Below are 27,137 nucleotides of genomic sequence, written 5' to 3'. Positions count from 1 at the left end.
TTTTTTTTTTTTTTTTTTTTTTTTTTTTTTTTTTTTTTTTTAGAAGAAGACTGGCTCTTTGCAGGCTGGGCAGTGGTGTACCTCCCATCCCCAAAGCTCTGGCTCTGAAGCACACCCTGGTGAATCACAGCCTTTCTGAGATTTGGAGCCTTTGTGTATTTTGTGTCATTTTCTGGGAAAGTCTACAAATGGGACAAGCCTTCCCCAGTGAATCAGTACCAGCAGGCAGGGTCCTTCCTTTATTTGTGAGGAGGAGCTGTTGCTTTTCACTTCTCTTAAGCTTTGAGGTCACCAAAAAGGAAAAGAGACTTTAAGAGTAGGGCAAATTGGCTGTAAATTCCTGAGTCCAGGGCTGTGTTCCCTCCCCTTGGGAAGGCTGACAGCCCGAGAAGAGGGGATGTGGCTGAGGGTAGCACTCCAGGTAAGGAAAGCACTCAGATCAACGAATGTGTCCTCACTGGAAATGCCTAAAAATAGGCCCTTTTCTACATTCTGCACATTGCCTCTGAAAAGTGCTTCCCAGGGGATGCAATCAGCAAATGATGGCACCCAAGCCTTCCTTATTGTGCTGTGTTTTAGCTTTTAGAGTACTGAGTTCTCGTTATTCTTTATGCAGTGGGGGATGTAGGGTGACATTCCTACCCAAAGGGTTTACATCAAAATAGTGATGATGATGATGATGATGATGATGCAGCAAACAGTTGTTGAGTATTTACTGTTTCAGGAACTGGAAGCACTTCAAATGCTTTGTCTCATTTAATTCCCCTTACAGCCCTGGGTGGGTTTTTACATTAGCATCTTCATTTTGCAGGTGAGAAAACAGACTTTTCGGAGGTTAGGTAACCTAGCCAAAGCCTCACTGCTAGTAAGTGACAAAGCCAGGGTGTAAACCCAGAGCTCTTTGCCTCTGCATTTAATTGCCAGACTGTTCTTCCTCTCAGATACCTTTTTATTTACAGTTTTCCTACAGATTACTTCTACTTTACCCTCCTGCATTATTTAGGAAGGAGGGGAGCTCTTCCACTCCTCACTCCTACCCCCACAGCCCCCGGCCCAGGGGAGTCAGAAGAGGGAGAGGCCTTGGAAAAATAAGTCGGAGATGAATTCATTTTGAAAAAGGAGAGTTTGTGAGGGGAAGTGTTGAGTTGGCCGGCAGAAAGGGAGAGGTTATTCTGGACTTCGCATGTGTTTCGGAAGAATGCATGGAAACGAGTGGGAGAAACAGAAAGTAAACCAGGACAGAGCAGGATCCAAAAGAAGGAAATGTGATCGTCAGCAAAGAAAGGGGCAGTCCTTCCTTCAAAAGCAGCTTGTTAATGATTAGCCCTCTGCAACCATTTCCCGATCTCACGTGCTCTCTGCGGTATGCAGAACTCCCTTGTTTGGGGGAGTTTTGCTTTCCAAAAAACAAAACCATGACATTTAATTCTGAGTTTCTACAAGGACTGGATGAAGTCACGACTGGAAAAACAAGAATGGTAGCACATGTTAATTATTTCGGGAACTCTTGGCGCAAATAAAACACCCGCCATCCCAAGGAGAGACCCTGCAGTCTTTCCTCCACCCTCTCTTGCTGCCCCCAGACCCCTGTTCTGCATCCTGACCCTTCTTGCTGCCTCAGTTGAAGATCCCACATCTCCTGTGTTTCTCTGAAGACAAATAAATGTATAAAGGAGATTTTTGTAAATCTAACTGCCTCTTCCCAGAAGCCTACGGTATCTTTGCTGGGCTTCTCTGACCTTCTGACAGGGTTGATCTTTGATTGGCAGCCTGCTTCCTAATACTTTAGTTTCTCTGCTACCAGCACCTGAAAAACCAGGATTTCTTTATTGTTCTTTAACCAAACTCTTAAATATCTAGCACTTCCTCTCTTCAAAAAAACCATTTTGCAAGCAGAAGACTCTTAAAAAGTGAATTGTAGTCCACTTTGCAGGTTCTCTCCCTTTTTTCCTCCCTAAAAGGAAGGCTCTTTATTCCTCCCCCTCCTCACCATGCAGACTAACAGTCTCTGGTTTTAATATAGCAAATTCTGTAATTATTTGTCCTTTGCAGATTAGGATATTGAAACTTTGGGGCTACTCTCTAAGAGTTCCCACTTTGCCCCAGTGAGTAGATCTGTGCACCACCATCCTTCTTGCAGACAGCAGCCTCAAGTCCCACAATATCTCTGCCTTGGCACGGGGAGCCAACATTGTTTGCATAGCGTACATTCCTGGACAATTGAACTATCCAATTTAACCTTCAGAGCATCCCCATCAGTTTGTGGGTGTTTGTTCCGGCAGAGGGGGAGAGATGGTGGCTTTCATGGTGCACACATGATGCTACCCACACACACACACAATTGCAAATCTTTACACTCTAGAGATGAGTTGAAAATTGTTGCTAAAATTAACAAGTGAAATCAAATATATTAGGTACTTCAGTCTTTTTGTCCAGAAGCACATAGCTTCTTATACTTCCCACTCACCCCACTCCCATCCTATAAAAACTTTTTAAAAATAACCCCATTTCATGTGAAATTGATCTCCATTAAGATGCAATAATAGCACATCTTTCTCTAAAATACATTCTGATTATGATTGGTGTCTAATGAAGGAGACTTTAAAATTCTGATCCCCAAGACCAAGTCTTAGACCTTCCAACACTCAGAAGATTCTTTATGCTTTTAAAGCTATCTGTTAGGAATCATTTGCAGTTTTGCGTGCATGAAGGTTGGTTCCAGAAATGACATCAGAAGATATAAGTAAGTTAAAACTTACCAGTTTTTCTTCCATTTATTTTGAGTGGATTGTAGCCCCTGTACCTCCACTCCCACCTCCATCCCACTCCCCCCCCTCCGAAAAAAACGTTTAAAACTTTACGGATGTCAAAAAAATATAATAAACAAACAAACAAACAAATAAATAAATAAATAAAACTTTACGGATGTCTAGCTGCCTTTTGCTTTCAAACTGGAATTTAAGCCATCATTATCACCCACCTTCGTTTTATTTCCTTTCACTTTTCCCCATATTCTAAGAGAATAAATGTTTAGAACCTTGAAATCAAAAGAAAATTGCAGGCTTCCTGAATTACTTACCAGTACTCACTAGGACTTAAGCATGGCTTTTGTACATAAGTTAAAAATCAAAACACCAACTGGTGGATTTAAGCCAAACCTCCTATTTTTAGAACAGTATTAAAAAAAATTGCAGATTTAATTTTAGGCGGCACAGACGAACAGTAATGGGGAGGCTCCTGGGCATTTCTCCATCCCTCAGTGAAGAGCTGGTCTGGCCACCTCCTCCCCTAGGTGCCTGCCCGCCTCCGGATGCTTTCTCCAGCACCAGCCACTTCTGAGACTGACAGATTGGTTACTGGGAAGAAAGGATGTTGCAGGCTTAATTTAAAAAAGAAAAGAACAACAACAAAAAATGTAGTTCCGTTTGGTTCTAGAGAATTTAAGTACTCATTGAGTTTGTGGGCAAAGTGGGGGCTTTTTAAAATTAAAAATGGAGGAGAAAAGTTTCCTTCTGTATTCTTACAGGAGTCAACTTAATTATGCCTTTGTCAGCAGGTAGTTTATAGGGGAGTCAATTAAAAAAAAGGAGAAGGCTCAGGCCTTTAATTATCTCAGCTGGTATTCAGCTTTAGAAAGTCAGAGTACCTGCTGAGTATGTTAACCACTTTGTAGTATCTTAACTCTTCCATTCCCCATCTAAACCATCTCCCCAAAGAAAAGAATTCAGAAGAGTCATGTGATACAGAAGAGCTTTATACCTGAATATCTATCTCCCCTTCTGTTTCTCTGTACTTTGGGCTTTAATTAAAATCTTCAGGTCAGTTTTTTTTGTGTTTTGTTTTATTTTTTTTGATCCTTGTGCAACTTCCAAGTCATTTATTCATTGACTCATGTATTCCTGTTTCCTACAAATTTAATCAATACATATTTTTTAAGTGCTCACTTTTTACCAAGTATAAGGATATAGACAGAAGTGTCCTTTAGAGACTTTAGATTCTAGGGGAACAGAGACAAGTACATAAGGCGGGTGGGGGGGGATTCTAGATTGTGCTAAGTTATAGAATTATTTCCACATAAACAAGGGCATACCTATGTTCCACTAGACTTTATTTACAAAAATTGACAGCAGCCTGGATTTGGCGCACATGCTGTAATTTGCAGACCCCTGTTCTAGGTGAGTGAGGAAGAAATATGGGAGACTTAATTATATTTCTTTGCCACATTCTTAATTGTTTTTATTGCTCACACAACAATAATAAAAGAACATTTATAGTCTTGTTTAGCAAATTAACGTTATCTTTCTATATTCTGACCACTCTGTCCATTTGTGTGTATGATTTTTATATAGCTTGGAGTAGCATGGGTAAAAATGTAATATATTAAACATTTTTATATTGCAATACAATCTTAAGAAATTATACCTTTAGTGGTATAAGATGCTTTATCTAGCTGACATGCCATAATTTATCCACTTCTATGTTTTATGAATTTTTATTTTCTTCATTTTTAATAAATAATAGCACAGTGAATATCTCTGCACATGCCTTTTACTTTGGATTATTTCCTTAGGATAAATACCCTGGATTAGGATTATTGCTTCAAAAGATATGAACATTTTTATACTTTTTGAAAAAGGTTGAAAAGCGGCTCTGAAGGAGTTGTAACTACTTACTGGTCCGCGGCAGTTCCATTTTTACAGTGGCCTTCATGACTGCATTAGGCTTAGATTAAGCAAGCCATTTGTTGTCCGAATATCTGAACTCAGTGTGCCTGCTTATGCCCAGCTCTGGTTTGCTCTGGCCTGCAGGAGTGGAAACATAACACTTCCCTCACCACTGAGGCCCACGGACATTCTCAGTGATGAGCCAACCGTTAGGAGTAAATCTCCGATCTTGCAAGTAGATCACTCTGAAGCCAGCTCTCCCTCGAAGGCATAGACCTTGAACACCACTTTCATAAGGCCATCCCTGATGCCTAGGGCCAGTTAGAGCCCCTTTACCCTGTGATTTCCCAGCATCAAGCACATGTCCCCATACAACACCTGTAATACTTCGGCCTGCCCTCACTGCTGTATCCCTAGTACCTCATGGTGTCTAGTAAACTTAGATCTCTGTATTGAAAAAGTGTTGTGCCTTGGTGGTCTGTGGCTAGAAGTTTGTAGGAACTCACTCCGTTCTTCAGCAGAGCCTGGACCTGAGGTGGTCTTTTCAGACTTCAGCTGGTAAAAATCCAAACACAATGGAGGAGATGGACTATCTGTAGTTGTCATCTTGAGGGAGAGGATCCCAGAGCAGGAAGAGCTGAACCCGGAATTGTAAGCATGACCTGACTGGATGCAACAGAAACCGTGTTCCTTGGGGTTTCCCTGTCTAAGGACTTAATGTGTCAAAGGAAGTCGGGTCTGCCTGGAGCCTGTAAGCAGGAAGAATTGTTGGCATTTACTAAGCACTGTCCGGGCCAGAGACCTGGTGGATCTGAGCTTACCAGAGAGGCAGGCCTGCTTCGGGGACAGTGAGGCCTGTGGGTCTCGCCACAGCCCAACTGAGCCATCTCTCAGGGTTATTTACCTCTCTTTTCTCAGACCATGTGCTCCTCACATGGCTTCCCAGTGTCTTATTTGGCATCTTCCCTGAGGCACCTGATGCCAGGGAGGGCCGAGCTGTGCAGTGAGCACAGGCCTGGTTTCTCTGTGTCTCTGAGCTTGACTAGCACAGGTCATTCCCTGAGAGGATCCCCTTTGAGGGGAACTGATGGAGTTTCAGAATCTGCTAAGGTCAGACCTAAACCTGATCGCAGTGTCCTCACTGTGGTGCTGCCCAGCCCAAGCACACAGCTGGGGATGGCTAGTCATCTTCCTTTGGGACACCTTCCTAAAACCCATTCTACCTGCTTCAGAACTGTCAGTCGGCCCATGTGGTCAGAGAATGGGCTTTGGAGTGAGGCAAACCCAGAACCTCTTATTTTTAATCAGGGAGAAAGAGGCCAGTGTGAGCAAGAGACCTGTGGGAAGACAGGACTTGTGCGAGGGCCCAAGGAGGGTTAGGACTAGCAAGTGGAACAGCCAGGGATTCAGAGTTCCCTGACTCACCCTCACCAGCATGACCCTTTCGGGAGTTTTTACTACTTCTTCAGTGGCTGCTGGAATAATTTCAGTGAGCTCATTCTCACAGACGTGTCAGGATCCAACTAGCCACAGGCCCACCCACGTCACCGAGCCTCCCACACACTACCATGTCCTCAGCTATCTTGTCTCATACATGCAACTTAAACTCTGGTCTTCTAGGTGGTGAGACTATAATTTAAACATGTTTTCTCACTTTTGAAATGATTATGATATTATTCACCTTGTGAGGTTGGTATAGGAGTTAGAGATCATATAAAAATAGAACCCGATATTACGTCACTCATTCATTCAACACATATATTCCAGGCCCTGTTTCAGGAGTTGGGCAGACAGTATTGAAAAAGACAGATCTTGCCTTCCTGGAGCTCAGATTCTAGGGACAGAGGCAGATGAAAAACATGTAGAATATATCAAGGAGTGATCCATTTAGAAGAAAATTGAAGCAGAGTAAGGGGAAAGAAAGTGACAGGTAGGGTAAGGTGAAGGCTATTTCAGGCATGGCAATCAAGGAATGCCTTCCTGAGAAGGCGACGTGAGTAGAAACCTGAAAAAATGAAGAGAATCACCCACAGACATATCTAAGGGAAGAGCATTCCATGTAGGGAGAACAGCATATGCTAAGGCCCTAAGGCGAGAGAGCAGGCCTTGAACATTTATGGAAAAGCAAGTAGACCACAGAATTAGGGCAAAAGTGGGAGAGAAGACTGGAGTAGTATGGCCAGGGACTAAATCTAGGGTCTCATAAACCATCCAAAGGTCCTGGAATTATTCCAGGAATGATGGGAAGCCACTGAAGGGTTTGAGAAAAAAAGAACGATGTGATCAGATTGGATTTAGAAAGCTTCCCTCCAGCTGCTAATTGTAAAATAAACTATAGGGCAGCAAGAGAGAAATGGGAAAGGCCAACTAAACTGCTGTCTAAGGAGTCTTGGAGAGAGATGAGGGTGGCTGACACCATACCTGGAGCATGGAGGTGCTAAGAAGCTGCTGGGTTCTGGATGTGTTTTTGTAGGTGGTGCCAGCAGAGCTTTCTCCAGATTAACTGATGGATATGAGAGGAAGAAAGGAGTCATAATGACTCCAAGTATTTGATGTTGCCATTTGAGAGAGGGGGAATGCCAAAGGAGGAAGGATTTTGGCAGGCATGGGAGGAGGGATTGGTGGTTGCTTTTACATGTGTTAAGTTTGAGGAGCATTTTAGATACCCAAGCGGAGATGTTGAGCAAGGAGGTGAATATTAGAAACCAGAGCTCCAGGAAGAGGTTGAAGCTAGATATGAAGAGAGGGGTAGGCTCAGGATCATGAGGAAGACTTGCTGTAGAAAAGGAGACAGTGACCGTGTCTATTTTGTTTACCTCTCTGCACCCAGCATGACCAAACATTCAGTATGTGTCTGATGAGTAAATTAATCCATGACTGTTGAACCATTGCATGATGAATGTGTTTTACTGCAGAACAGAATCACTAACTGAAAAGTTGCCTTATTAGTCCAAACAAAAAAATAGAAACCTGATATGTAGTTTCTTAAATAATTGGCATATGATAAAATCAAAGCTTGTCACTGAAAGGAAGGTTGAGGTCATTTAATGCAAAAGTTCAAAATTTGTGGACAGGGGATGGTAAAGTAGACAGTTTATTGCTAAGGGTGAGAGAATGTTTATAAGGGTCACTCATTGACAGTAACCTGAATAAATATGATGTCTCCAACATCCATGCACTACTCTTACTGAAGTATATGAAGATATTGTGGCAATTAATAAAATAAAATTTTGTCATTATTCTTAGAACAATAGGTTCCAAAAGAATAACTCTCTGTGGCAGGGAGAGTTTAGTGTTTGTACATTCAAAGGAGTCTCTATGTGGAAATGGGTGGGAAACAAATCTAATCCAAGTCCTTTGTTTTACTGATGCAGAAAGGGAAGGGGAGCAGGATTAAGTGTCTAGTATAATTACACAGCCAATTAATGATGCAGCGGGGCAGACAGACTCTAAGCCTCTTTAACCTGGGTTATGGAGAAGCTCTTTCCACCACCTGCAGGCCTGTTCTGTCTTTCAGCATCAAGTCATTCATGTTTGGCCATGGAATTATTTTAGTGATTTATTTTGTTAATGATTTAATATGAGGATTACAATTAGACTTTGCTTTAGCTAATTTCAAAATCCATGTACAATTTCCTAAGCACATTCTATTTGGCAATGAGAAAGAATAAGTAGTCCAAGAAGGGTCCATAAAAGTAAAACTTTTAATTTTCAGTAGATAATTTACCAAGTAATTTTCATGTCAAAAACTAAGACTTGATTTAAGTTGCAAACACCATTTTAAGGAAGCTGAGAAGCCCATGTAGCATTTCAGGAGAGAACACATCTAAGTATCCACAGTTCTCGGTTCAAACGCTGGCTCCACAGCTCTAGTACTTGTAGAGACCCTGGCCATGCTGACACGGTCCTCCAAGCCTCAGTTTGTGTAGCTGCAGGATGGGCAGGGAGACACTTTGCAGCACGGTCGTGGACATTAGAAAGCACGTGTATTTTTTGATGCCTGCAGAGGGGAGGTCTTGGAGAAAGAGATGAGACCCTATCATCTTGCATTGGAGGAAACTGAGGCTGATTAGAATCGACCAAAAGAAACCATTCTGAGTTTGCCTGGAGTCCAGTCCCCTAGGTTTTAATTAACTGCCCACTCATTCCACATCTCCTGATGTTCCTGGCTCCTGTCTTCCCCAGGCTCTGCTTGCCAGGAAATTGGCTGTCCATATCACATGGACAGTTTCCCTGGCAGAGAAGGTGGCCTATGAGGGGCCCCTACCCCTGGGGCAGGCATCATGAGTCTGAGCCTGTGGGCTGCCTGAGTGTGTTCCACATCCCTGCCACACAGCACAGCTGGCCCTGGCCCAAGCACATGGTTCATTTACATAGTTGCACAACAGGAAACTGGTCCAGTGTTAAGAGCCACTCTGGCCCACTAAGAGCAAATTGCTTCAGGTACCCTGGGTCCTAGAGCTGTGGGCTGTGTCCTTGGCTTCCACTTTTGCATCAGGGAGCAGCATCCTTCTTCTGCAGGTGGGGGGTTTTGGGTTTTAGTGGCTTTGAGGGGGTGGTTGGTTAATCAGCTGCTCATGTTTGGCCGGTATAATGGGAGGGCAATGTGGTTTGCCGAGTCAGGCCATGAGGGGGATGCCTTTTGTGGAGTCAGAGTTCCTGCACAGTTCTCCCACAGTGACTGCAAGTGAAATGGCAGATGCGTGAGTCACTCCATAAGATGGGAACAGGAAGACGTCCTGTTAATGCCAAGCCATTTTCAGTTTAATTATGAGAATGTATCCCCATAAAAAGTCAGCATGCATCTCCCTGCTTTCCCTCAGCTCACTGGGTCCAGCACCTGGCTCTGTCCCTTGTGAAGGAAGTCTCATCTTGATTTAGTGCTCAGGAAGTTGGCTGGTGTCCTTGGTCTGCTTTTGTTACCATATCAGAGAACCCTCTTTGCCAAAGGAACTTTTTGTCTGAGCTGTTTTTTTACAAATATTTTCCCTTGTTTCTTCTTCCCTTGGAATGGTAATGTACTCTATGGTGTTTTAGAATTTTCTTTCATGTAAACATTTTTCATGTTTTTCTAACACGAACTCTTGTTAGTGAAGATCACTCCAGAGTTATATTTACAGGGATTCTCAGCTTCTTTTGATGAATCCTCATAATTCCTTTGTTCTTTAATAATTCAGTATAGTTGATCATCATTATAGTATCTCCCACTTATTGAATGCTTAGAGCCAGGCACCATTTTGAGGACTTTACATTTGCATTTAATCCTCACAACAGCTCCATGAGGTATAAGGACTCTTGTTATTCCCATTTTGTGGATGAGGAGACTGAGGCTCCGGTTAAGCAATTTTCAGAGTCACGCAGTTATTTAAATGGCAAGAGGCAGAACTTAAGCCCTGTTCCTGACAACTCCCTTTGCCTGCATTTACTCCAAATGTGGCCAGCAGAACTCTGTTTTCATAAGCTGTTCCTAGGTAAACATATCTGTGTTCAAATAATTGAGGAAAACGCTATAAATCATATGCCTCTTACAGTAAGATCATAAATACATCTTACTGTAGAAAGACCTTGAGAAGTCTTGCATAAAAGAAGTGTGCCTATCTTTGTTTGAACTAGGACTTTTCAAAGTATATGTGTCATAGAACCTCTTTTTCTGTATATACCTGTTAAGTTGTAATACATTTTGAGAAACACCACACCACCGTAAGAAAGCATGTAGCCTGATAGCTAAATGTGTAGGCTTTGGAGCCAAAGGACCTGGATTCCAGTCCCCTATCTGCTATTACCCAGGTACACTGTTTAGCTTCCTCAGCCTCACTTTCCCCATCTGTATAATGAGAAAACAAGTAATAGCACTCTCTCACAGGATGGTTGTGAGGACTAATTTAGTCAGTGCATTTAAAGGACCTTTAAAAGTGTCGTGCACATAGAGAAGTACTCAGAATCAAAACATTTGCTACCTGTGGGGTCTGGCCACCACCAAAATGCTGTTTCACGGTGTTCAGAAAACACATCACAGATGAAGCACACCCTCCCTCTGACTCAAAGGCAGAGAGACCTGCTCTTTCCCTTGGTGCTCTCTCTCTAGTGACTCTGGATTCTCTCTGCCTCTCACCATCTGGTTGGTCCAGATAGCAGTTCAGACCTGGGCTCAGGTCTCTGCCCTTGTGTCAGGATTAGCATGTACTCCTCCTGGGACGGGAGAGCTATCAGGGTTAGCCATATGCTTGTGGGTGGCCCAGGCAGAATCTGCAGAGAAAATGTGCTGGTGAGAAAGGAACTCAAGTTCCCTATGTTTAAACAAGGCAGCTGCCCTTGCAAACCATTGGCCCCGGATTTCCAGAAGGGGAAACAATTGCAAAGCACTGCACTTTTACTGAACTTGCCCATCCCCCTGTCACCTGCCACTAACCAGAACAACTCCAAAAGGAGTGAGTACTGGGTGAGGAGCCTTGCAGTTCTGCAGGCTCGCCTTCTAGGTACCAGTCTCTCAGCACCCGGCCAGCCTGAGCCACTTCTTGGAAAGTCCTGCAACAGGCAGATATCACTTGTGAGGTCTTGCTCTTCCCCTCAACACATGGTCTGAGGTTGGTCGTGCAGTGACTCCCAGGATGAGTGGGGAGAAGGCGAGCAATTGCAGAAATTTACTAATTTTCAAAATAATTCCTTTTTATGTTGCCCTTTGTGTTTTTTCTATAAATTTTAAATGTCTCAAGATGAATTAAAATTAGAAAAATGCACCAACCATCTCTGTATGAGCAAGGCTGGTTGCTCATGATATATTTATTGTTGGGTGAAAAATGAAATTTGCAGAACTATATGTAAATATGATCCCATTTGTTTAAAAAACCACATACTTGTGTATGATGTGTGTGTGTGTGTGTGTGTGTGTGCGCGAAAGCCTGAAGAAGGTGCAGAAAGAAGGAAAAAGACTATGGACAGTAGTTGCCCCTTCAGAGTGAAATCAGAAGGAAGGAGTTTTAATTTTTTATTTTATTCACATGCATATAGTTTGAATTTTTCAACATATTCCTATTGTTATTTTAAAAAAAGAAGAAAACAGTACAAGGCTAACACCCTGAGCTAGCTCCAAAAATAGGGCTAAAGAGCAGTGGCCAGTAATGGGTGTTGCCTGACTGGGCTGGGAGGTTTTGCAGTAAGAAGGAAGGAAACTCAGGCCAGACCAGAAAATGGGCCAATTCCTGTCACAGTCAGCACAGTGCACACTCAACGGGGCCGTGCAGTGTGTGGCTTTAGAGGCTATGCAGTTATAACTGGTGCTACTAAGTTTTGCTTTTCTTTCCCAGGACTTCCCTCAGGGAAGCCACCCAAGCTGTTTAGATCCTCCAGGGTTCAGCTCTGCCTGTATTGCCCTTGGCCATGATACAGCACTTTAATCACCCAGGCCCTGACCAAATGGAGGGGCCCACCCCAAGCTCAGATACAAGTGGGAACAACTACCAGAAGGGCAATTGTTATCACTAGGTCACCTCTGTGGAGTCCTTGCTCCCCTGAAAGTTACTCCCCCAAACCCTGGAGTCCCGCCAAGGTGGAAGAGATCAGACTGTGAGATGAGTAGGGCAAGCCTTGTCTGAAAGTCAGAAACTGGGGTTCTTTCCCAGTTCTGAGGGGCTTTGGGCAAGGAATCCAATTTCCTTTTGCCTCCATTTTTCTCATTCTCTAGATGTACAAAGTAATTTAATTACAGGGTGGTTGTGAGGGTGATTATAGAAGTAAAAGAGCTTCAAGAGGTAGAAGGTGGTGATGTACAAAGAAAACCCAGCCCAGTGGACATTATTATTAGCGTTATTGAGCTAGGGGACCTGCTGCTCAGTGCCGGAGCTTATTTCTCCCCAACGCAGAGTTTTGCTGTTTATGTTTTGATTTGTTGCCAGAGCCCCTTTCTTTGCAGGATTCAAAGTACTTGCTGTCCTAGAAATCTCCTTTTTGTAGAAAGAAACCTGAGGGCTTAAGAAGTCTGTCTCTTTTTCTCACCTTCCCAGATCTCACCAGAAGTCAGGGAGCAGGGACGTAGATGAGGCCGACTCCCGGTTTCCATGTTCTAGGTGCTAAGAAGCATTTAACCAAGCTCTCCTGATATAACAATCCCTCTATTATGCGGACACCTCTGGACCTGATAGCATTCACTGAAGAACATAGGCTGGGACACCACCCTTCGCATATACTTCCTGTAACAAGGCCTTAAGCAACTTTAAATGTAATTCTCTTTTGTGATTGCAGTTTTTCACTCTAAATGTTAGCCATTCAGTATAGTGAACATTCAGGTATGGACATCTAATCTTAAGGTTGAATGTAGCACTGGAACTTGTCAAGCTCATTTACATTATACCCTGTGTTTTTTTTTTTAATTTTCTTTCCCACATTCCCACTTTTTCCTCATTCATTCAAAACGCATTTTAAGGAGACATTGCACATTCATTTGTTAAGTAAATATTTATTGAGTGCTACCATGTGTAAGACAGTATGCTAGCATTAAAACTGCTTTTGTCTTTGCTTAGGTTAAGTGCAGTGGGGGATGGGAAGCACAAAAAAAGTAGCTGGTAGATAACCACATTACAAAGCAGGAGGCAGTTAAGTGCAGTAAAGGCAGAACAGTGTGTTTGAGACCCTCAAAGGAACAGATCGTCTCTTTCCACCTAACATTCCAGGAAGGCACATCTCTGATCATAGCATTCCCTGCTTAAAATTTTCTGTGTCTCTCAGTTGCCTACAGCATAAAATCCAAACTTCTGAGCCTGGCAGCCAACATTTTGATGCCAATACACAGCCCTTCTAGCTCTTCTTCATGTTGTCTCTGTTCTGGGCAACCCTAACTACCTGTCTTTCCCTGCATAGCACTAAGGCTTTCACAGCACTAGCCTTTATCCCTCTGCTTAGAATGCTCTCCCCTCCCAGCTACAAATCCTGTAGTGCAGTGCCACCTCCTCCAGGAAGCCTGCCCGGATTTCTCTCAGCCAGAAGGAATCGGTCCCTCCTCTGAACTCCCCTGGAGCTGGTCTCTCTTCTGATGCTTCTTTTCTGCTTAAAGTTATTTATGGATGCATCTATCTGTTTTCCTCCTAATGGATAGAAAGCTCCTTGAAGGTTTGTTTATTTGTACATGCTCAGGGCCTACCAAAGAATCAGCACCAACCCTGATAAATAGCTGTGAGAGGAAGAGGATGGGGAGGCGGCGTAGTTTCTGGTTGGATGATCAGCAGAGACTTGGTTGAAGAGGTAACCTGACATGACCTGGAAGCAGGAGTGGAATCTCAACAAGGGAATTAGGAGGGACCAAGGCCTTCCGAGGGAAAATAACAGAGCAAGTCGGGGTTCAGTTCCAGAAACCATCTGAGTTACTGCAAGTAGGATGATTGTTCTTTACCTGTTTGGGGTTGAGAGGTCCCTTCGATTAATGCAATGAACCTTCTCCCCAGAAAATTTACATACCCACAGCATTTCACAGCATCTCACAGAAGGTACCTGGACCTTTTAGGGATCAAGAATCCCCCAAAACAAAATAATTGAGAGAAGACTGTAAAGATAGGTTACAGCCACACTGAAAAGGGCTTCTGGGTCACAGTGAGAGTTGCTTTTAAGTGGGAGCAGTTGACAGTTTTGTTTTTGTAACTTTATATCGAAGTATAATATCATACAGCCACTTACCCAAATCATAAGTATAATGATTTTTTCCCCATAAACTAAACACACACTTGTAGCCAGCTCTGGGAAAAGCCCCCTTGTGTCCCCTTGGCCACCTTCCCCTTCAGAAGTAACCACTAGCCTGACATCTGACAATGTAGATTAGTTTCACCTATTTTTGTACTTAATGAACTCCTAAGGTATATACTCCTTTTTACTCTTTTGTGTCTGGCTTTTTTTTTTTTTTTTTAATAAGAGTTTATTTGAGCCAAATTGACGACATATGGCGGGGAGATCTTGCTCCCTGTGTCTGGCTCCTTTTACTCAACTTTATGTTTGTGAGAGTCATCTTTATTGTTGCATGTATTTGAGGCTCGTTCATTGTCATTTCTGTACAGTACTCCATTGAGTGAGTTATTACTCTCCTGTTTGACTCATTTGGGCAGTTTCCATTTGGGGGTATTAGCGGTGCTGCTCTGAACATTCCAATGCATGTCTTTTAGTGAACATGTGTACACATTTCTGTTGAGCTCATACCTAGAACTTGAATGGCAATATGTTCTGCCTAAGTGAATACTACCATCATTTACATTCCCACCAACCAATTGATAAGTTTTAAGGGGCCGCATATGATTAGAGATGAATTTTAGGAAGATAAATCTGGCTGTGGCATCTATGATGGCTCAGAGCAGTGGTTTCAAATGGTGCTTCCAGGAGCCCTGGGAATCTGCAGGGTCCCTTAGGGGCTGCCACCAGGCAGAGAGAGGGAAGTCTTAGTTAGTGGTAGTGCTCCAGGTTCCTCATTCCCGACCACTCCAACAGAGCAGTCATGCTCACATCCGTTTAATGAGCTTTGGCCATTATCTAGGATTACTGGTCGATGGCCAGCAATCTGACAGGTTTGACAGCCATTGGGGGAGAGCACAGGGAAACCAAGAAAATGAAGGCCATTGCCATCATCTCCCAGCATATATCAAGGGAGGGCCTGTCCAAAAGGTTGACCACAGAGGCTCCAGGGAGAAAGGTTCCGATAGGAAATTAGAACCTGTAGGACTGGTCACAATCTCTTTGGATGTCAGGGAACAAAGGGGTGGTCTCAGAAACAGAACTAAAGTTTTAAGTCTAGGTAACTATCATAAAAGTTGTTTCATTAGGAGAGAGACTGAGAAGGGACTCTTTTGTCAAGGGGGGGAGTAGTCTGACTGTTGTTGAGTTTGAGGGCAAGATGTCTCAACGAGGATCCGGGCCCAAAGAACTTTCCGTGAGCTCTTGGCTATGGATGAAAGGGAAGACAGAGGGAGGAAAATCAGGCACTTGGGCAAAAGCTTCAAGGACAGCCGAGCTTAGAGGACTCAGAGAGGAAGTTGTCAGCCCAGGAGATGGAGCAAGACCATCAGAGACATGAAGATGCACCCAGGGGAGGGCAGGGCCCAGAGAGCAAGGACAGAAGACAGGAGAGCGGGACAGCTCAGCAGTGTCAGTGCCAAAAAAATGGACTTACTTGTTCAAAGAGTTTTTCAGCTCCATCTGGAATCATGAAGTTTCACGGAAGTGCCTTCTTAACCATCAGTTATGTTCAAGGTTACGTGTGTATTGTGCTGTTTCTTTGAAAACTGGCGACAGTGTGCCTCACACATCATAACTGAGCCAGAAATTTCAGTTTGCTCTAATAACCTTTCCCAGAACATTCTGGCTAAAAGAGAGCTTACTGTATTTGTGAGCATGGCTTTATTTTTAAACAACCATAAACACTTTTCTCTCCTGTATACTTGCTTGCTTTAGAACCTACTTGGTAAGGAGAGCTTCTCTACCCCTGTTTGGGCTGGTCCCCAGTTGTAAAGTCTTCAGTAGCAGCTCTGTGCTGACTTTCCTCCCTCTATGTTCATAATTCTTTCAGGGCACTAGATGCAGCCGTTTATGTCATCTACGTGGTTTATTTTAGTGACACAGTCCCTGCGTTGATCATTATGACAGTATATAAATGTTAAGAGTTTAAACCCATGGTCTGAGTAGTTCTGAAGAGCAGGAAAGAGAAGACCATTGAGAGGGAAACAAAGAAGAGTCACAGAGCACCTATATGTTCTCTTTCGTTAAGGATGAGTACGCTGAAGCCCAAAAAGGGGAAGTGACTTGCCCAAGACCACCAGCTTATTCCAGGCAGAGCTGTCAAGTGAGACCTGGTGTCATGCGTGAATAGTCCTGATGTGTTTGTCCTCTGGCTCTTTCCCCGAAGTGTACGTCCGGATCATCCAGAGGTTTTTCAGAATGCACTTTTCCCAGGACTGACTCCTGATAGTCTCTGGAGGTTCGGGGGTGAGGCTTGGACCTGCATGCATTGAAAGAGCTGTCTAGGTAATTTTGAAAGGCAGCCTTGTTAGAATTCAACTTCTAAGCATTTTATAGTGTCTGTCTTTCATGCTACATACCTCTTAAGTGCAGGTATAACCCACTTCTAAGAAAATGTCATTAAGTAGGTTATATTTGAGAGGAAAAACCAATACTTTCTTCCATTTAAGAAGCATGTGAAATTATACTTAATGTTGAAAGTGAAAATACACTAAATTAAGAAAGAAAGCACCATAGGCTAATAATAGAAGTCTCATTAGGCAAAAGGATTCTGAATTTTTTTTTCAATTATCTGCAAAAATATCTTAATCATGGTGATATAAATTTGCACACTCAATTTAAGAGATTCACACAAGTTCGTAAGTAGAAATTAAAATAGAATTAGTTGACCCTGCCTAATAGAGATGGTATATGAGAAAGCACTTTATAAATTGCAATCTTTTGATGATATTATTATATCAGACTTACCACATTAGAAATAGAATGCTAGATTTCTACATTTGGTAAAGGCAGAACTGGCATACAAATAAGTGCCAACACCTACATGTGGCACTTAGGTATGTTTCCCCAGAATTTAGCTGGGGATGGTTTTCTTTTATAAATGAGGGCACAGGCATCCAGTGCTATACGATCACCAGGGCTGTTCACTTATAAATGAACAGATAGATAATGGCTGGCTGTTAAGACTTGTACATATGTATTTACTCAATCTACTAAAATCAATCTCGTAATTGCTATATGTAATATAAACATGTGTCACTTATTTTGACTTATATTGCGCTTAAAAGTGTTCCAAAGAATCTCATGCATTTCTGAAAATATCTCAAGGACAAACTTCTGGTAGGACCAACTTCAACCTTCTGAAATGCATATTTGGTCACAGACAACTAAATGCTGATCTCCTGTGATCTCTCTCATTTTCATCCCTGGACTCATTAAGTGTTAGAAAGGTTTAATTAACTTTACAGTTAAATACATGAATAAATAAAAGGCACTAACATTGTTGTACTAGCGATTAGGATTTGCTTAAAAGTGTATGATAATCACTCATAAGATAGGAAGCAGCCCTTTTCCTTCACTTAAGTGCCCGAGCTGCACAGGCAGATTCGAACATGGAGGCATCTGGAGGTACTTCTTTCTTTCTAGAGTTTGTAGCACCAGAATTGGACTTTCCTATATTTGTCCTTAATACAAGGGGGAAAGTGCCAAAGAAGAGAGAGGCCAGATAAGGAACTGCTTGTGATACCAAGGGTAGCAGGTAGCCTAAAACCAAAGTCCGTATCACCCTCCCTTTCATAAATACAGGAAGAAAGTATAGGCACTAGTATTATACTTTGGAAACTCAGATAGAACTGTGTTCAAGACTTAAAGAGTTGTGCAAAATGTTATAATTTAGAGATGTTTATTATGGTTCCTAATTGGTATTTAGACAATACATCTAGGAAAGTACTATCTGAAGGAATCCTTTTGTAATGTGATATAATCCCCATTTGTTTCATAAATTCCGATTTTCATATGTTGGGTTCAGGCCCTTATCATCATTCACTTAAAACACTGCCACAGATCTGTGTCATCATTTCATTGGATAAAGTATTTATTGAGTTCCTGCTCTGTGTCCAGCCCCAGGAATATATCGTCCCTTCTCTTTCCTGAATTAGGAAGAAGAAAAATTACAAAGCTGTTGCTACCTACCAAGGCTACCCATGTGACTCATAACCAATCAAATCAGTATATATTTATTCTTTGTATATTGTATACAGAAGAGGTAAAGAACTATGTAATATGGGATGCTTAGCCTCATAGGACCCACCATCAGACAGAGGATTAGACTTTAAGAAAGACTCTGATGGGTGACAAGAATGTCAGTATTTGTGAGAGAAGTATGATGACCATAGTTTTAAAGCCAACTCTTGGGACTCGTGGTCTCTGGTTATTTACTAGTGTACCAAGAGAAGCAGGATATTTGAAATAGTTCTGGCCCAGAACATCTGGGGCTGAAAGTAGCCATAGGAATTCTTTTTTGGGTTTACAGGCAGAAATCTTTCCCACTGCATTCCATTTGATGATCCTGTTTTGTGAAATTCTTGAGTTTAAGAGAATAAAACTTAACAAGCAAGTTGTTGGTAGAAACATGCTGCGTATTTAAATTGGTATCATCTTTCCAGTTGTTTTAAGTTCTGTCATGATTTGTTTTGGTTAACAGCCCTTTTTCTCAAAAGTTCTATATCTCATTTAAAGAAAAAATTTAATGTATTTTAATTAATTCATCTTTCTGGGAAATTTAATATCACTTCTTAAAGTGAACTGGAGACATTCTGAAATATTACAAAACTCAGTGAGTTGTGCTTTTTGGGTGCCAAGTTATTTAAATTGCATTAATGTTGCTGTCGAGTTTTGGGCCTTAAATGACTTGGCTTGGTTTCCTATTCCATGTTTTCTCTCAAGTAAATTTTATTTTAAAAAGGAGTTAGCAAATTTGCTTTTAGATGGAGAATTCTAATCAATTTACATAGAGAATGAGAACTACAAAAAGCTAACATGTGGGTTCCTTTTATCTTCAATACTTTTCCTTTGAAAATAAACTTTTAGGTCCTGTGGGGCTCAAAACAACAAGCACTTTGACCGTGAGGGCCCACATAAAATGTTCATTTTGCTGGTCATTCCAGGAATTCGATAGACTTTGTTTTTCTTCAAAGCAGATACCAAGTCTGGACATGTTTGAAAGGAGTGGGTCATATTCCTTGCTGTAGTTTCGTCAGAGAAGGTGAGATGATGGAAGAAAGAAAAACGGAGTATCCTATTTTGTAATCTTTTGGCGTGTACAGGTTATGGGTATCTGGGACCACAGTGGTGGGCCTTTTGGTTTTTTGGGGAGTGAATGCAAGGAGAGATGCTTCCTGGCAAGTTAAACTTTGGCATCTGTGACCCAGGGCCTGAGCACTGTCTAAAATGGGCAGAGGGCCCAGATCGTGGCTCTTTTAATCCCATCTGTGCCTCCTCAAAAGGCAATTACTTCCTCTGCACTGTGGACATTGGACATACTTGCCAGATCATGATCTAGAGGAGGAAATGGTAGATAATAATTAACGTACCTTCCATTCTTTAACGACAGAGTTCATCTTATAGTGTTAATAATTATCGTGCTATAGGTTATGAAGTATCTAGGATCATAGAATTTCACCTTCAACTTTTATTCCTGAAATCTTCAAATACATACCAAAGTAGAATGCATCCTGTGTACCTATCACCCTATTTCGACAATTAGCAACTAACTCAAGTCTTGCTTCATCTGTCTCCTTACCTATTCTCTCCACTCTTCCAGTTTCTGTCACCATAGATTAGTTTGGAACTTTATATAAATGGAATTAAATAGTATGTGCTCTTCTGTGACCGGTTTCTTTGCTCAGCAGGATTTGCCTGTATTGTTGCGTGCACTGGTAGTCGGTTTCCCTTTTCTTTTTTTCCTCACCTATTAGAACACTTCCAGCCTGCTCCCTGCTTTTCTGCTTGTACCTTTCAGGTCTCCTTTTCTCGGCCTCTCATTTCCAAGCTCAGTCCTGAGCCCATGCTTTCTGGCTCTCTCAGTGACCTTCTCCTTCTAGTATCTTCGCTCTCTCCCTAGTTGCTCAGCACTCCTCTGCTTTTTAAAATGCTCAAATGACAATCCTCTCTTAAAACAATCCTCCTCCGAAAAGTTTCCAATCGATTCCTCGTCTTCACACTGCCACATTTCTTTGAATATTCACCTACACTCACTGCCTAAGTTTCTGAACTAATAGTTCTCTCTTCTTGTACCCCTTATCATTTGGACTCCATTCCCTTCACACTGTGGAAACTACTAGTTCAGAGGTCCCCAGTAATGCCATAATCACCAAGTCCCATGAGCTATGCTTGGTCTCTACTTCCTTTACTCCCATAAAGTGAGTAATAACTGCTCCTCCTCCTCCTCGTTTTGTGAATAACAATTACTAGGATTTTTTTTTTTTTTTTAAATCATAAAAGTATCACGTGTGGTTAAGAGCACAGACTATGGAGCCAGGCTGCCGGGATCAGAGTGCTGCCTCCTCCACGTACCTTCACTCTGACCTTGGCTATGGTCTAAGAAGCGTCTGCCTCCCTCAATTCTTTTAATCCTAAATTGGGGAAAACAATAGTAACAACCTCAAAGCATTGTTTTGAGGATTAAGTAAAATAAAAACTGACAAACTGTTGAAATGCACGAAAACAACATTATAAATCCCCTAAAATTCTTACCACCTAGCAATAGCTACATTATGAAGTTTATTCTTCCAATATGTTTTCTAGATAAATTCTGTTTTTAACTAAATATAATCTTATACAGCATTGACTTTCGCTCTTCTTCCCCAAACTCACTCTATTCCCCCAGCTTTTGTGAGAGTTGCTCTGCCCCCTCACAAATGCTTAGCACCTCAGGGTGCAGTGGGACTATACCTTGCGTATGTTCTTATCTTGTTTGGAAATCATTCTCATTCCAAATAGCAGCATTTTCCCCAAAAGCAGTGAGTCCTTTGAGGGCAGGAATTTAGCCTTCTGCTTCTATCATTCCCACTTCCTCTCTTCAGCCCAAACAAGCTCCTAATGTGGGACCTGCAGGCTCATGCAGTATGCAGTAGTGGCACTTACTCATGACTCACTAGGTATCCTTGAGAGCTTCAGTTTCCGCATTTGGAAAATAGATTGATAATACCACCTTCACCATGATCTCCAGAATATAATGTTAATTAAAATTTAAAAAACAGGGTACAGAGCAATGCATATGACATGCTCTCTTTTTATATTTTTTAAGACAGATATATGAATAACTGTGTTTGTGTATGCATGGAATGTCTTTGGAAAGAAATATGGGAAACCGATAACAGTGATTCCCTCGGGTAGTCTAGAGTAGAAAGACACTGGTTTTCGTTTACACCCTTTGGGACTGTTTATAGTTTTTACCATATGCATATATTCTTTTAAAATTTGAAACCTAGTTAATGAAATAGTAGTAAATTCTTGTTCAGGGATGTGGCGAAGAGTAAATGAAATAACTACATAAACCCCTTAACACAGTGCCTGGCACAGAAAAAGCACTCTTTAATTGTTAGCTTTTATTTTCAATGTTAAATAGTTATTGAATTCATCCATTCATTTATTTATTCATTCATGAGTAAACAAATGAGACATGCAGCTATCCTAAGCCAGCTATGCAGATATGAGCAAATCATTTCTCAGCCAGTCTTGCTATGCTTGGTAGAGAGTAAAACTTGTTTGTAAAGGTCATTCTCAGTGTTGACTGTAAACACATACCTCTGCATAGCTGGATCCTGGGCAGGCATACCACAGGAGGGGTGATGGCTCCTGCACCTCTGCAGGTCACCGTGAGAGAGCTGCTCCTCCAGGGCCTACCTTCACCTGGCTAAAAATCTATTTGGGCCCCGGGATGGGGGTGCGAAACAGCCTCACTCTCAGAATCTGAACGTCACACACATGGCCAGCCCATGCTGGAGGTGAAAGTTCACAGCACCAGCAACTGGCCCTAATCAAGTGCACAGGATTCCCAGGGACTCCACCCTGGCTTCTCAGAGCTGTATAGGAAACCAAGCAGATGGGTAACCTTTGGCTTGGAACACTCCATATTTGCAGGATAACTGTGGGAAGGAGCAGCAGGGTATATCTTGTTTCTAAGAAAACAAATGCCAGGCGTATAAACACTCCAGGGTGAGAGGTTCGAGCTAGCTGGTGTCTTGGTTGCTACATTGCGTGTCCTAGTCTAACCCAAGTATTTATGGAGGCCCCATTCTCTACATTAGTCAATGTGAGAGAGAGAAGATGGCACAGGATAACTCACTGGCCTGGTTAAGGGCATGGCTTTGAAGTAGGAGAGATCTGGGTTCAAATCCTGTTTCTACCACTAACTAGCTGTATGATCTTGTGCAAATTATTTAACCTTCCTTAGTTTCAATCTCAATAGGTATGAAAAATTTGAACTCTATGGTTGCAGATAATATTAAATTAATTAATACCTATAGAGAGTATTTGATATAGTCCCTGGCACATATTAAGCAGTGAGTAAATGCAATTGCTATACTCTTAGTATTGAGCTAAACCTCCAACAGTTTACTGGGAAGACAATACTCACACACACAGTTACGTAAGAGTAATCATTCAATAATGTACAATCAAGCACCAAAATAAATGGTGTTGTGGACCCTTTTGAGAGCTTGATGATAGTTATAAATCCTCACTTCAGAAAGAATAAACATGGGCACGCACACTGAATTTTGCATACAATTTTCGGGGAATCATGTACAATTCCTCCTGCTTGACCTTCTCATACATGGGCCAGCTCCTTAGGGGTTCGTGGACCTCTGAGCTTTAAGCATACAGCAGGAATTCATAAAGGGAATTAATCACTGTAAGCAAAAGTAGTTAGGGAGACCTTCCTGGAACAGGTGAAAATGTGAATTACAGCCTGAAAGAAGAATTTAAATAGGTCAGGAGAAGCAAGCCAAGAACTTGGGTGGAGACTTACAGGTGGAACTTGTAAACACAGCCCACAAAGCCAGAGAATGTGGTGAAAGCCCCCTGACACCACAGCAGTACTAATAGCAATAGAGCTTTTGGGCCAGGCCTCTGGACTCAAACTACTTGGGCTCAAATCTCAGCCAAGCAGCTTGCTAGCTGTTTGACACTAGGCACATACTTAACTTCTCTGTGCCTCAGTTTCTTTATTTGTAAAATGGAAATGAAAATAGAACCTACCTCACATGGTCATTGTGAGGATTCACTAGAATAATGTCTTGACAGTGGTTGGCATATAGTGTGGAGTCTGGCATATAGTAAGCTCTATGTAGTAACAAGCTGCTTTTATGAGCAGGGTTTTTATTATGGTGGCAGAAATATTAGAGAAGATCTTGACTGCAAAGTCAAGCCCTTTGGACTTTTCTTTAGGTTTCTGGGTAATCCTTTTTTGAGACAGAGGGATATAGGCTGAAAGTGGTACTATATCTGAGCATAGTGGTCAGGATAGATTAGATTGGAGAAAGATAAGGGGCATGAGTCCTGTTTTGAGGCTGATGCAGTAGCCCTAACTTGAGGTGCTTAAAGCCAAGACTGAGGTAAAATAGAAGCCAGGAGAATGGGGAAAAATAAAAATGGGATGTTGTCAAAGTAGGAATCAAGAAACTTTAGAAAGTGCCGGGCTCTATGGTTGCACCATCCAATAAGGCAGTCAGTATTAGTGACTACTGAGCACTTGAAATGTGGCTAGTCCAAATCCAAATCAATTTCACTTTTTTTTTTTTATCGCAGCCACAAGAAAATGTAAAATCCTATCGTGGTTCACATTTCTTGTGCAGCACTTGGTCTAAGGAGTTAGAAGGAAAGCTGAGGCCAAAGGACACCCCAGTGACCAGGACAGTGGCGGTGTCACTCACTGAGAAAGAGACCTCAGAAAGATTGGGGGCAGGCAGCATTGTTTCATTGGGCTTACATGTGTTGTGTCCGAAGCAACTGTGCACCATTCAAATGTAAATTTAAATAGGCTTTCATTTAGACATCAGAATAAAGATAAAGAGTCAGCGCTGCATGCAAAGTGCACTGGTCATCACTAAAGTCATAAGTGTAGAACATGATCTACCCTGAGGACCAGTGTGGGTCTGGCAGGTGCTGAGTAATTTACATGTGCTCTCTCATTTCCTCCTGGTAACAACCCTGTGAGGTAGGTACTATTATTATCCCTTCCCATTTTATAGATGAGGGAACTGAAGATCAGAGAACTGAAGCAACTTGGGGTAGTAAGTGATGAGCCAGGATTTGAACTTGTCTAACCGTAAAAGCTTTTGTTCACTCTGCTACACCAGCCCTGCAGGACTGAGCCTTGAGAAAACCAAGTCAGAAGAAGAAACAAATTGTAGAAAGGCATATCATTGCACAGGCAAGAAGGACTGGAGAGTCTAGCATCACTGAAGCCAGGGAGGAGACACGTTTCAGAAAGAAGTGGCTGTTAAGCAAACAATTTTAGACTTTTGTAGCAAAGTATTATGTTAAATGATAAGAGCCATTTCAAACTGAAAGGATTTTAATCTTGTGGGTTAAGGTCATCAGAAGGAATTAGAATTTTCCAGGGCTTGTTTAGAACTTTGGAAAGGTAAGTATAGCTAGGAAGGGGCATTCTTTTAAATGGGTAAGTTCTAATACCCAGCCAGAAATAAACAGGTAGAACCAAGAAGCAGAGACTCTCATAATCATCATTAGTGTTTCTCATGAGGACCTGTATCAGAATCACCTAAGAAGCTCTTTTAAATACAGCTTCTTGGGCCTTGCTGCAGACCTACTGAATCAGATTTTTTTTTTTTTTTTTTTTTTAACAAGTGCCCAAAGTGTTCTAGATACACAGTGAAGTTAGGAACCCGCTGCTCCGGCTCTGCAGCTCTGTCCTCTGGGTTTATTACCCAGGATTGGCTCATTCTCATGGTTCCCTGCCAGGTTTGCTAGGGCATGGGAGGATGATGGGATCATCCTGTTCTTTAGCAATAGTCTTACCTGGAATCTGGGGCAGTTCTTTCAAATAAGAGCTAGCAGTTCTCCTTCGCTTAGGTCTTCTGCCAAGGCCACTTAACTCCACACTTCATACTGTCGTTGTTATGGAGACCACCTATCTGAATGAACAACGGACCCTAAAGGGAGCCCATGTCTTCTTTCGTCCAGTGCTTCCGGCTCACCCTTGCCCCTGCTTTCTCCCAACTCCTTCCTCATACCCTTGATGTTCAGAGGCAGACAGTATAGAGTGGTGATTAAGAGGATGGCCTTAGGAGTCAGGTGGCCCTGAGTTACAGATATCCTACATAAATCAGTGTAATCTTCGGCAAGACTTTTTTGACTGCTCTGTGCTTTGTCTACAAAATAGAAATGATAAAAGGATTCCTCTCTAAGAGGATTAAATGAAATGATTCACGAAATTTATTTACTTGGCACATACTAAGTACTCGATAAATGGTGGTAGTTATCCAATTTTATCATAACAGCAACATCATCATCATTATTATTATAATTCAGAGACCTGTGCCCTGGATGGCAGGTAAAATCAACAAATCAAAAATACCAGATAAGGACCTCAAAAAGATTTGCAAGTATGAAATCACACTGCTTTTAGAAGACGAGCTCTATTGAGGTCTTGAGAGAGAGAGAGATGTTCTCATTCTTTTGCATTCTGCTGATTCTGAGCTTCTATAAACTTCTCTTAGAAGATCCCCAGTCACTACCTTCCCCATCCCAAGTCATGTTTTCCACCACTCCATGCAGCCTTCCCTCATCTCTCACTCTCATTTTCCTCCCAGCATCTTGTTCTTTTGCTCTTTTTTGTCAGAACTGGATGGGAGCAGGGCAAGATGAGCAGCTGGTCACAGGTTCAACCACCCTTGGCTTTAGGGCCTGCGAGGTTCGGTTGGGGAGAAGAAGAAAAAGAATTTTGTCTTACCTCTTGCTCTTTTCAAGTCTTAGAGTTTGGTGTGTTCAGCAATGATGGTATGATAAGGGAAATCATAGCCCATCCTTATAAGTTATTTACAGATTACAAAACAGCACAACAGTTATGTATCAGTCAGGATTCAGTTACAGAAACAAAAAGTGGTCTTGGCAATATTAGCAGAATGGGCTTTAATACAGGGGATGGGGTGTTTGCATAATCAAGAGCTTGAAGGAGCAAGCTCTTGATGGAACCCACAAGACCAACTTCCAGACATCGCCACCAAACCAGCCCCCAGGGCCAGGCAGGAAGTGAAGCATCAGGAAGCTGCTGCAGGCACATAGCTTCTTAGCACAATATCGCTAGTGACTGAACACTGGATGCCACCACTTCAACATGCCTACCGCCAGCAAAAATAAGCCAAGCAGCAAGAAACTGGCTTTCTCGCTTCCATCATCCAGAGCCCCAGCTGCTAGAGAAATGGGTGTCTTAGTTGGCTTGGGCTGCCATAACAAAGTACCACAAATTAGGTGGCTTGAACGATGGAAATTAATTTTCTCAGTGTTTGGAAGCTAAACGTCTGCGATCAAGGTATTGGCAGGGCTGGTTTCTTCTGAGGCCTCTCTCTTTGGCTCATAGATGGCTGTCTTCTCCCTGCGTCTTCACACGGTTGTCCCTCTGTACCTGTCTGTGTCTGCATTCCCTCTTCTTATGAGGACATCCATCATGTTAAATTAGGACCCACCCTAATGAGCCCATTTCGACTTAATCATCTCCTTAAAGACTCTGTCTCCAAATACAATCCATTCTGAGTTACTAGGGGTTAGGATTTTGACATATGAATGGGCAGGAGGGAGGCACAATTCAGCCTATACCACTAGGATATATGGTTTTTTACTGTCCATCCCTGCACTTCAGCAAGGCACACGAGGAGGAGGGCAGAGCAGCTGCCCAGTGAGCACCAACATCAGGGCCTGCAGAGTGCTTAGAGCCTTTTGCATGAGATGGGATCAGAGGATGCA

General features: G+C 42.3%; 1 protein-coding gene across 9 annotated transcripts in view; it reads left to right on the top strand.

Annotated features, from left to right (window-relative positions):
• Positions 1-27,137, top strand: part of GNG12 (G protein subunit gamma 12) — a 203,283-nt gene that overhangs the window by 163,498 nt on the left and 12,648 nt on the right. For 3 of the 9 annotated variants that reach the window (XR_005647728.1, XR_005647729.1, XM_039838547.1), the window contains one exon: positions 19,346-19,413. The exons of 5 other annotated variants lie outside the window; for them this stretch is intronic. The gene's annotated coding sequence lies outside the window, so the exon portion shown is untranslated. The remainder of the gene's footprint in view (positions 1-19,345; positions 19,414-27,137) is intronic. One more of the 9 variants, XM_039838548.1, reaches the window with a different exon arrangement.

This window comes from Pteropus medius, unplaced genomic scaffold, assembly GCF_902729225.1.
Source record: "Pteropus medius unplaced genomic scaffold, Ma_sr-lr_union100, whole genome shotgun sequence".
NCBI lineage: Eukaryota > Metazoa > Chordata > Mammalia > Chiroptera > Pteropodidae > Pteropus > Pteropus medius.
The sequence above is the reverse complement of the archived record's forward strand: the minus strand, read 5'-3'. Positions and strand labels throughout refer to the sequence as shown.